Genomic DNA, 11,239 nt, shown 5'->3' on the forward strand with positions numbered 1-11,239 from the left:
GGGGAGAAAGACCGGAGGGTCCAGAAAGAGAAACCGGAAGACAAGAGAGGAAAAGGTAAACAGAAAAGAAAGCGAACGGATAGAAAGGGAAGGGCCGCCGAAGCGGCAAAACGAAAGAGAAGCAAAGAGTACCATGTGTATGGAAGCAGAGGAAACTAAGCGATGCCTACCAAAGAGGAAAGGACGAAACGCCAGCCAAGGGTTGCAACGCACTGTCCGCCGGAAGGGGAGGGAAGATAACCCTGCTGGCGGACAACGTCAGAACAACTAGACCGCTAGGCGTGATTCTGGGAACTAAACAGTACTACCATGGTAGCTTAATCGCCAGCGGTTCCAGAGACGTCTACCGACTCGGAACATGACACCTCTGTGGAAGAGCTGAAGTTCCCAATAGATAGGTTTGTAAAACCAACAGCAGAACCACTTAAAGACTTGGATAAGTGGAAAGTGCACTGGTGGTTTACTCGGATATGGATAGTGGGGGCAAGTCAATTGATTTAAGCTTGGCTCTTATGGAAGACTTTTCACCAACAACAGCTTTAATAAATGTCCTGACCTCAACGAAGATGCAGCAGCCGGCTAATCCTTTGAAAGTGCAGGAAAGACAGCAAACGAGGCTCCCGAAACTGACACTCCTACTCCTAACACAGGGTCTCGGGCCCAAATTGCCATTGGAAATAAGCCTCATACTCAGCTGATAAACAAACCACAGCTATCGAAAAGCAAGGTGTTTGACGTATAGCAGGAGGAGCAAGGATGAACAGGAGTTCAAGGGGAAACCTTGTTATATTTGGAGCAAATGAGTGGGCAATCAAAAGGCTAACCAGCAGAGCAACTTTTTGACATTAGAAGAGAGGAGACAAACAAGGCTGATTCATTTTGGGAAAATCGGCCCGACAGGGTGTTTAACCCACCAGTGTTAGCAAATATCGGGGAGGGTGACTCTATAATTTCTCTGAATCACCCCCCAGCTCAATCGAACTATTTGGATGCGGCAGACACCTTTTATAAAGGCTTAAGCGAGAAAGGGAGAGATGAACAGTCTGACAAACGTTCTAGAATCGAACAAAAATTAAATCCCATGCTGCGTGAAAAATATAGCGATGAAGTCACCAAGAACACTTGGCATGAAGACCTCACACTGATTTTGACAGAGATGTTCTCCAATGGATATTCACTACCATTAAATTGCCCTAGAATTTTGGCGCTGTTTCGGGAGATCCCAAGTTTGAGACTGATCTCTTCCTGCGATATAGCACTGGTCCAGTTCCCAAAAAAAGGCAGATTGAACCTGGCAAAACTCTACTTTTAGTCAAGAATGATTAGGGCCTTGGTCTTATCAGAAGTGGTATCTCTCCTAACATTAGGATACAATGTGGTGCAGACATTTATGATCCCTAATTCTGCACGGAATGCGCACTTTTTATCCCAATCATCTCAATCTCCTCTTTGCTCCATTCAAGAATTGATCTCCTCAAACCCACTCTCCATAGGTATAAACTCTCAAACCCAAGAAAAGCGAAGAACTATCGAGGGGAATCCAGAGAGACCAGCGACTGAGTATAACTGGTCCATGATAATGTCCGCATTACAACGAGGGGACATGCCCAAGCCGTTGGAAGATGATCAGTGGCACTCTCTCTGGCTTTGTGGAACTGTAGAGGTTACAAATTTTTGGAGTCAGATTTTTCTAAACTACATGAATGTGCTTTACTATGTTTACAGGAGTCTTGGTTGACATCATGTCCCATTATAGATGGCTACTTGGTTCAAACAGCAGATGCTATTCAGGGAGCACGGGATCTCCCAGCAGGGGGCCCCTTGTATGCTGTGAAAAACAGCATAGGTTTACCAATATCCAAAGTTGAAACACACAGGAGAGACATTCAAATGGTAAAAATGGTGGGGGACCAAAGAACCTTGTCAAACCAAACTTGTTACGTCTGCAATATATATTTTGACCCTGAATTTGAAAGCATTGAAACATTTATGGAAGCACTCTGAGCTCTAGTTGCAAACGCTCTGGAAAAAGAGGATGCAGAGATTATTGTATTGGGTGACTTTAATAGTGAATGCCTGGACGTCAAATGGTATTCTGAGGCAACCAGGAGGGGGGCTTCTGAAGTGGGGAGAAACGAGGGCAATTAATAAGAGGTGAATTGAACTTTTGGGATTTAACTATAGCAAGTGGAAATTTAAGGGATGATTATCCTCCCGAATTTACGTGGGAAAATGGCCCTTTGACATCCACTTTAGACTACATATATTTGTCAGAATCTTTTTCTTTTCAGTAATGTGATAGTCTTAGAGTAAACCCACTAAAATCTAGTGACCATCACATGTTAGTGCTAACTATGCAGGAATCAGTGAACTATACCGTAAATAATAACTGTAAAGTAGTGGTGGAGGCTACGACATGGAAAAATACATTAGTGTGGAAGCCAGCCCTATCGCACAGGTTCAATGATCACCTCCTTCACATTGGTTCAAATGATGAAGGTGATTTGTATTACCCAACCACTTATGATAAATCAATCCAATGGCTTCTGGGGAACTTATATCGACCAAATGTGCAGAGTGGTAAGAATGTTAAAAAGAAGCAGGGATATACACACAAATATGACACGATGTTGGTAGAGCGAAAGAGTGAACTCAATAAAGCATTTAGACAGCTAAGAAAAAGTTCCTCTGATTATAAAGATAGAGCTAAACTCTTGAGACTTGAGTATAAATACTGGGTAAGGGGCCATCGGTTCCTACTCTATATAAATGCTTCAGAGGCAGTGCTGTTCTCAATCACTACCAAAAACTCAGCCTCCTTTTGGAGACTGATTAACGACCCAATTAACCAGTGTTCCCTGCAATGTCAACCTATATCATCAACTGTATGGGAAACCCACTTTCGCACACGCTGTACCGCTCAAACGAGGTGAAACAGGGAATGCCTGCTCTAACCAGCAATTGGTCGGACCAGGTAAAAATGGATCTACAGGATATAATGAAAGCCATTAAGAAAAGTAAGAAATCTAATGCCCCCGGCCCGGATGGTTTGGCAAATGCCACATTTAAATCCAACCTTAACCTTTGGGCCACCTTTTTGTATGTCCTATTCTCTGAAATGGTTGGTACAAAAATGTTGCCTCCATCTTGGAGAAAGGCCAATATCGTTGCAATTCACAAGAAGGGAGATAGAGCATTACCTTCTAACTATCGCCCTATCTCCCTTCTAGATTCTTCAAGTAAAATCTTTGGGGCTATTATCTTGGAGCATTTGTAAAAGTGGGCAAATAACAAATCAATAAGTGATAAATTCCAATCGGGCTTTCAACAAGGTCTAAGCACTGCCCACAACAGTTTCATAATCAATGTTCTCCAGGTACAGGCCAAACACGAAAAAAGGCCAAATTATTGTGCCTTTTTGGATATCTCACAGGCTTATGATCGAGTAAATAGACATCGCCTGTGGGAAAAGCTCAGGAAGATGGAATGTCCCGTGGCCCTTGTGGAAATCATGATGGCCTTACACACAGACACCAAGGTTAGGGTCCTTGTAGATCAACAAGGTTAGGGTGCATCTAGATCAACAAGGTAACTACACAAAGTGGGAGCCCAGCTGCTGTGGGCTGAGGCAGGGATGTCTGTTGGCCCCCGTTTATATAGTTTGTACACCTGCGATTTGGGAACATTTTGTAAGAATATTAGAAACTTCCCTCCTAAGCTAGGGAGCCTAGAAATAGATTATTTGGCATATGCCGATGATATTGTTTTGTTCGATCTGACACTCATAGGCCACTAAAGGGCTTTAACAGTGACCAACAAATATTATGCAGCACTGGATCTCCAAATTCTGGTGCTAAATTATGGAAAGAAAAACAAGCCAAAATTTAAGTGGGCCATAGCAAAAGAAGGTTCGGAAATAGTCCAGTCCTTTAAATATCTAGGGGTCAACAGGAGATCGAAAAAAAAAGATTCTGATTGGATGATGACAAAAATTAAATTGAACATCTCTGAAACCTTAGTATTCGACATGAAATTTGGTAAATTTTCAGCAATTCCAATGATCAAATATCACCATCAAAAAATGATTCCACGTCTTTTGTATGGAGTGGAATTGGGTTTACTCCCGGATTACTGGAGCAAAATAGAGTCTTTGATATGGAAAAAATTACTCCTTCTCCCTAGGGGGATGCCCATATCAGTGATCAGACATGAGGTGGGCCTAATTTCACGACAAGGACGGGCAGATTGGAAATATTTGCAATTGGTAAGATCTCTTTTACTCCCTCCTGTGAACAGTATACTAGCAGAATTACAGTGCCTTTCTGTAACTCTTTGAGAGTTTTAACGGAGTGGTTTAACTCAGGTATAAAACTGTTAGCTAATTATGACCTGAACCTTGAGAAATTGGTAGCAGTGTATATTGACAAAAAGAAAATTATGTTTAAGCTTGATTGGGTAAAGAATAGAGAACTGTCATTGGGCTATCATTTGTTTTAAAACATAAAACTAGAGCTTTTAATGATATGCTGTTCTATCTGAAAAAGCAGCCGTCAAGAAAACATTGTGGTGACATGCTATGGTTTAAACTGAATGTAATTTCGACTATGGAAGTCATGGGCTTGAGACAGGGTATTGAGCATTCATTGAGGGTATGTAGGCATTGTTTTCAATACATTGAAACCAGCCGACATCTTTTTCAAGCATGCTCGGTCCTCACTGAAATTCGCTGTAAGCTTTTTCTCTGCGTTGTTCCTGATACAGCTCTTATCAACACCGAGTGTTTCTGGGGAAAGATATAGAATAGCTACGAATTATCTTTAGATGTGTCAATTTAAAAATTTCAGGAAATTGCTTTGGATGATTTGGAGTATCTTTTTAAATATCTGTTTAACTTGTTAGTATCAATTGAAACTCTTTTTATGAGGTGTAAACAAATTGGATGTTTTTGTGTATTTTAAATATTTTTAAAGGTTTTAGGAGTATATTGTTTAACAATTGATTATGAACTGTTATATTATGTGGAAAAATGTTTGAATTAATGTCTTTTTGCGAAGGTTTGAAATTAACCAAATGCAAATAAATAAATAAATAAAGTAAATACATTTCTTATCGTGAAAGTGCTCCTCTTGTTATATGCAGGTACGATTTTTAGGAAAAATAGCCACTAATTTCCTTCTGTTATTATTAAAAAGAAAACATATATGCTCTCTCTTGTTCCTTTGGCTGTTGTTTGGCTTTGGGTGGTAGACCGTGTCTGTACACGTGTCGTCTCTTCTTCACCTTTAGATTCAGGGAGTTCTGGCAGGGGAGTCTCTTCTTTATAGGGTTTGACATCACTGAGGTGTAACCAGGCACACCTTCCCCTTTACAGAAGTGGGTGACACTTCCTCTCCTACATATGGGACTTCAAAACATGGATTGTAAAAACACCGTACAAAGCTTTTAATAAGTATCTTATCTCCTTTATACAACAATAGGGGCTTTAAAACTGTTGCTGAATCAATTTGTTTGCTAGACTCAAAGCTGTTGAGACATAAAAGCAAATCTTGCCGTCATAGCAGCCAAATAATCATGCATTTAATTGGCAAGTACAGTCAATACATTATGGGTGTCAGTTTGCGCTTGAGAGGGAGGAGCAAGAGGTACACGCATGCAGTGCCCCGTCTCAAGCTCGGAATATGCTTCCTCCAAACTTTACTTCTCAAACACCAATTTAAATTAACAATATAATATATACAACAAAGCGAATAAACTACAAATCCCAGTAAAGTTTGAGTGTTTTGTAGTCGATATATAATTGGTGTGCCACAAACACCTGACTTAATTTAACCTATCCCATGCTCATCAAGTCCATGAACTCTGTATCCCCTGTGACCTCATCCTCTTTCTTTCGCTGGTCATAACTCCTTACACCCTTCTTGATTCTGTGTAGTTTCTTTATAGCCTCTTAGCTGTTGGTAATGTGGGTTATATGTTCCCCCAATTGATGTCTCATAAAAGGAGAATTATGCCCTAGTTTCTTCTGTACTCTTTCTTTACAGCCTCTTGGCTGTTGGCAATGCGGGATATAGGTTTCCCTTGTGTATTACTTTCTTGATTCGATATTCAAAATTTTCACTTGTCATCAAATGGTCTTCTCGGAGTGTGCCGGGGTCAACTTTGGGTTTAGGCCAACTCACTGGTCTTATTTGGCATCTCCACTTTGTTAGCTGATGCGGCAAAACTCCTGTGTCCTGCCCGCACAGCTGGCATTGTTTACGTAACTTCAGCAGACTGCTTCTTCCTTATCCATAGCTCCGACCGCTCAGTTGGCTCTCTGCTTCTTCTGCCACACCGCAGTGCCGTTCGCCTGAATGGGAGCACGTCTCCCCTTCAGCTGGCCTTTCCTGTCCGATGTAACTTCCTGCTGCGAGCAGTCTGCATTGTTGCACAGCTTCCCTTCTTGCATCGGCATCAGCTGGGCGTCCTGCTGCTTTCACAGCGACTTCAGCACTCCAGTCTGCTTCAGCTACACTGTCCACACCTCTCTTCAGCTCCAATTTATTTCTCAATTTAAATGTCCCGCTCATGTGGTTTTCTTCACAACAACTAGACCGCACATTCTGGTCAGCAGCACTTTTTATCCTCATTAACTCTGAGCCCGTCTTCCTTGTCCCAGTACCGCAGGCATTATGGTTCTTGTAGTTCATAGCGAGTTTGGTCCTTTGATATTTAGTTAGGTTACATTGTTTTGTAAACTGAGAGTTGTCAGAGTTAGGAAATAATGTAAAAAAGGTTTGTGTTCTAACATTGGAGTTAGGACCTCTACTTACGACATTATTATGAGAATTAGAGGATGTTATAGTTAACTCCTGAACTCCTAGATCACTTTTCATAGCATTTTCTTTGGGTTATTTCCTGGGAGGGCTTTAAACAATGACAGCGTGCCATTAGGCATTTGTGAATTATACGATTCTCGTCTTCAGCAAACAGAGAATACAACGTCTCTCTTAAAGGAGTCACCACTTCCCCCCGACAGCCATCTTTTCCTATGTGATCCTCCCTCCTGATACTACCCCCAGGGTTACGATAAGGTAGTGGCTTTGTGACGAATCCACTTCCCGGGCACCATTGGTCCAGGGATGAATATCGGTTTCTAAACCATCAATCAACCCCACACCTCTAGTACACCAGAAGGGATCCGAACAGATTGGAATACAAGTAATTTATAAGACCTCCTTGTCTAGTTTTGGTAACGTGGATGGAGCGGCATGCGTATCTCTGCAAGGTCCTGGATCATTGGTTAGTTGCAACACAGTGAAAATAAAATTATTAACTAATGATAAAAGGGACTGCCCAGTCAAGGTTGTATAGCTATATCTACTTTATTATTAGTACAACAGATAGTTCTAGCACACTACAATTACAACCCCCACTGTAAAGGAACACAGAGAACATACAGTTTCACAAAGGAAAGGGATGCACTCTGGATACTATTCGGAGGGTGGTTGGTAAAGCAATCAGTCTTACTGTTCAATGTTATTTGTTTTCAACACCAAAGGGGCAAAGGGTTGTAACTGTCTCTAAGGGCCTTCAGAGAAGGAACAGGTGGGGCAGAACCACACTGTACCTGTTGCTGAAGAAGTTCTTGGTTCTCGACAGCGTTGAGGCAGTTCCAGGGCACAACGCAGCCCTTGAGACAGAGTAAGCGGCTGGAGACAGCTGTGGGTACCAGGCGGCAGGCAGTTCGGCAAGCAAGGCTGGTCGGGCGTCTGCAGGCTTTCCGGCGTCGTGGCTTGGGGCCAAGAATAGTTGTCTTTGTGCTGGTTGGCAGATCTGGAATGCTGGTCAAGGTGTCTCAGACAGCTCTGGTGACTGCGGCATGACAGCAGTCAGCGGTGCAGCTGAATGCGGTTAGGGGACTCAACTGTCTCAAAATTGTCCGTAAAAAGATGGACGCTGGATGATGCCTGTGTGGAACTCCTCCTAGCTTCTTTGCAGGGATTGTGTCCTATCAGGGCGGATGGCCCAAAGCTCAGGAGGGTGTTAGCAGGCAACGGCCCTGTCCTTTGTCCAGAGACTCTCGGGCACTTCCCACCTAGGAAGCTTGCTGTCAGAACCTAGCATGGCACGCTGTGTGCTGGCTGGGTACCGGTTCTGGAGCTGCTGAACGGGTCCTCTGAGTCCGGTATCTCCCTCTGTTCCCTGGGAGATGTTTAGAGGAGGGATCTTGCTTCCCTCTTGTAACTCCTGGCCTTCCTTCACTGGTGGAAGATGTAAGGTAGACTGCACCTTCAGCTCAGGTCCAAATGAGTCCTTCTTCTTACTCCTTGTGAAGTCTTCAGATGATCTGATCAGTGATTGGTTCAGCCCTCTTTTAAAGCCAAATTGGCCCCAGCAATTGGTGTAGGCTAAGCCCACCTTAATGGACCAATCCTGGGTCCCCACCAACAATCTTCATTGATGCTTCAGGTCAGAACCCGGGCATTTGGCAACAGACAGGGCAAGGATGATAACATATACTTCTAAGTCCCACACATTTTCCTGTCTGCTGTACATCAAAGTGTCTCCCTAATTAACCGAGCCCTATGCTGTGTTTGACCACAACATGGGCCTCCTTTGAAGTAGGAGGTTGCAGGCAGACCTTCGTCTCCTACAATTTGCTCTGAAAGGACTGGTTCCAGACAGGACATTCACTGCCCTTTCATACCAAGGAGGGGTGTTAGTACCAAGTTGACACATTGCATTACAAAGAGGTGTCTGGTGTTTGGTCTCCATTGTCACTCCCTGCACACAGGCCTTCCCTGAGGCCTGCTAATTAGCATTCTTCAGTATTCACCACCACCAACAAGGTTTCACAATAGAGATGCAAATCCATGGGGCCTTAAAATTCTAATCAGGCTGCCCATGGCCAAAGACCTTTGATCTACCCACGGCTGTCAGGTGTCAGCTACACATGACAGGGGAGGGTGGCACTGGTAAGCTGTGTGCTCCCAGAGTACATGACTATTTTTCTGCTCTGCGGTAAGCGTGGAAAAAGTGCGCGGGCATGGCCCCATCATTCATTCTTTTTAAACAAATGAAAAAAGCCACGTCAAGCGCCCTTTTCCCATGCAGATGGTTGAATTCCTCATAGGCTGCCTTGCCCATGCCACATGGCAGACTTTAGGCTGGGGTTTAGTGATGACTCGGCAAGATTCATCACAGGGGGTAGAGAGAGTAGTAGTAGGATGGGTGCTTTGTTTGGGGGTAGAAAGAATAGTGGTAGGATGGGTGTTTGGGGATAGAGAGAGTAGGGGTAGGATGGCTGTGCGGAGGTAGAGAAAGTGGGGGTAGGGTATACGAAGGAGGGTAGCGTGTTGTTGGAGAGGAGGCAGGATGCTGGGTTGGAGGGGTTGTGAACATATCACAGGGCACGGAATATTCCTTAATGGGCATATAGGGTGCATACGTTTATCTACCTGAAAACACCAGCTGTTTGAAATTCACCCTGAATCACCCAACACCAGTTAGTATATGCAAGTCAAACCGTGCACTCAACAGCTATTATAAAATAGAGAAAGCATCAATCACAGGGCCTCTTCCCCAGCCTATATTCTCATTTCACTTAACAAATAGGACGCATTTAAACAAAACTGGGAACCCATGGTTTCTCAGCAGCATGGCTGCACATTCGCACATGCGCACCTCTGGAAATCTGACCCCACTAGTATCAGGTTACATTGTGCACGCCCTTGAATAATGATTTCTAGCCCTAACAAAGCACATTGATCGCGATTCTTTCCTAATAGGCCTTACATCACGCTGCTCGGGTGAATTTGGCAAAAACGCCAACGAAATGGCCTTTCCTGACATTTACCCTTTTAACAACAAGATGTAGTTTACTGAGAGTTTGCTCTCGCTCATACCTCGCTAGACCTTAAAATAATACTGGTGGCAAAGAGTCCAAATGAGTCCACTGCCCTTGCAAGTTAAAGTTAGTACACCCAAGGCTGCAGGTGACTGGTATGGTTGGGTACTTTGCCTGGGTACCCACAAAGGTGAAAAGTTTAAGAACACAACCAGTCTCACAGCGCCAAATGGGTAAATCAATGATAGAGCTTGTATATTGCAGATTTATTGTTTGAAAAACAGCCTGACAATTGTTTCGAGCAAAAAAAATGGCTCTTCTTCAGAGGTTGATCATATCCCATAACAAAAAAACTAAAAAATTAAAAAAGGATACAGTATGAACGCAACATAATTATACATGCAGACACAAAACATGGTAGGGCAATGGTAACAAATCAACATATAATACAGATTAAACAATTGATACAAAATATACCACATTACGAAAAAATATAAAAACCATCACAATCAATGGAAATAGAGAGAGGGGTGAAGAAGGGGGTTGGAGAGAGAGATAAAGATAATCCGTTAGTAATACATTTGCTAGACGGTGTACAACAGGACAGAAGTGAGCACGAATGCAAGTGACCTCAAAATTTAGAAAGGTACCTTGTAGTCACTATAGATGCGTTTCAGAAAGATCAGTCCAATCCGATAAAATTCCCAGACGGTACCCGATAGGGTCCAAGAGCAATTAAAAATGGGCACAAAATTAGAGTGTATGTTTCATTTTAAAATGCATGTAATCATAGCAAAATGGTATCTCATAAAGAATACAGGCATACCTCTGATGCCTCGCAGTTGCGGTACGTTTCACTGCATTTCCATATTCAATAGGATCATCAAGGTCAATTCAGGCAGTAACATGTTCAAATAGTGAAAGCCAAATCGTATGGAGGGTTCCCTGGGGCACCAAAGTGAATGCAAAAGAAGGTGCACTAATTAGATTAGTAATACATCAAGATCGCCAAGCGGCGGTGAAACAGATAGTTAGATTATAGGTACGTTAGCATTGAAAAGAGCTAAGGGACTGTAGCGCAAGGATCTTACCTCGACTGGACGTTTCACAGCTCTGGATTCAGACACTGGGCGCCGTGCAGATGCTAAGCAACTAAGACGGTTCCCTAAGACTAGACTGCAATACTGGTTTGCAGCTAGTGTGTGATTGCGGCCGCCATCTTGGAAGTGAAAGCTCCATCTAAATCTGTGTAAAGTTACAACATTGACTGGTTCGGTCTGAAGACAAATTGGTAAAGAATAAATAAGAAATATGAAGGAGTGCCATGTTCTTGCCGGGATTGATTTTACAGTAATTGTAGTCTGAAAGGGGGAGTAGGTGCAATTCGCCAACGATCGTTTAATCAAATTA

At 43.0% G+C, this 11,239-nt stretch overlaps 1 protein-coding gene across 1 annotated transcript in view; it reads right to left on the reverse strand.

The window, feature by feature from the left end:
- The window catches only part of ALDH1L1 (aldehyde dehydrogenase 1 family member L1), a 685,374-nt gene extending 674,422 nt beyond the window's left edge, over positions 1-10,952 (reverse strand). Inside the window, exons 1-2 of the mRNA XM_069643393.1 lie at positions 10,921-10,952; positions 10,656-10,774 (exon numbers count right to left, since the gene is read on the reverse strand). The gene's annotated coding sequence lies outside the window, so the exon portion shown is untranslated. The remainder of the gene's footprint in view (positions 1-10,655; positions 10,775-10,920) is intronic.
- Positions 10,953-11,239: the final 287 nt, after the last annotated feature.

This window comes from Ambystoma mexicanum, chromosome 2p, assembly GCF_040938575.1.
Source record: "Ambystoma mexicanum isolate Mex_15411 chromosome 2p, UKY_AmexF1_1, whole genome shotgun sequence".
NCBI classification, from domain to species: Eukaryota; Metazoa; Chordata; class Amphibia; order Caudata; family Ambystomatidae; genus Ambystoma; species Ambystoma mexicanum.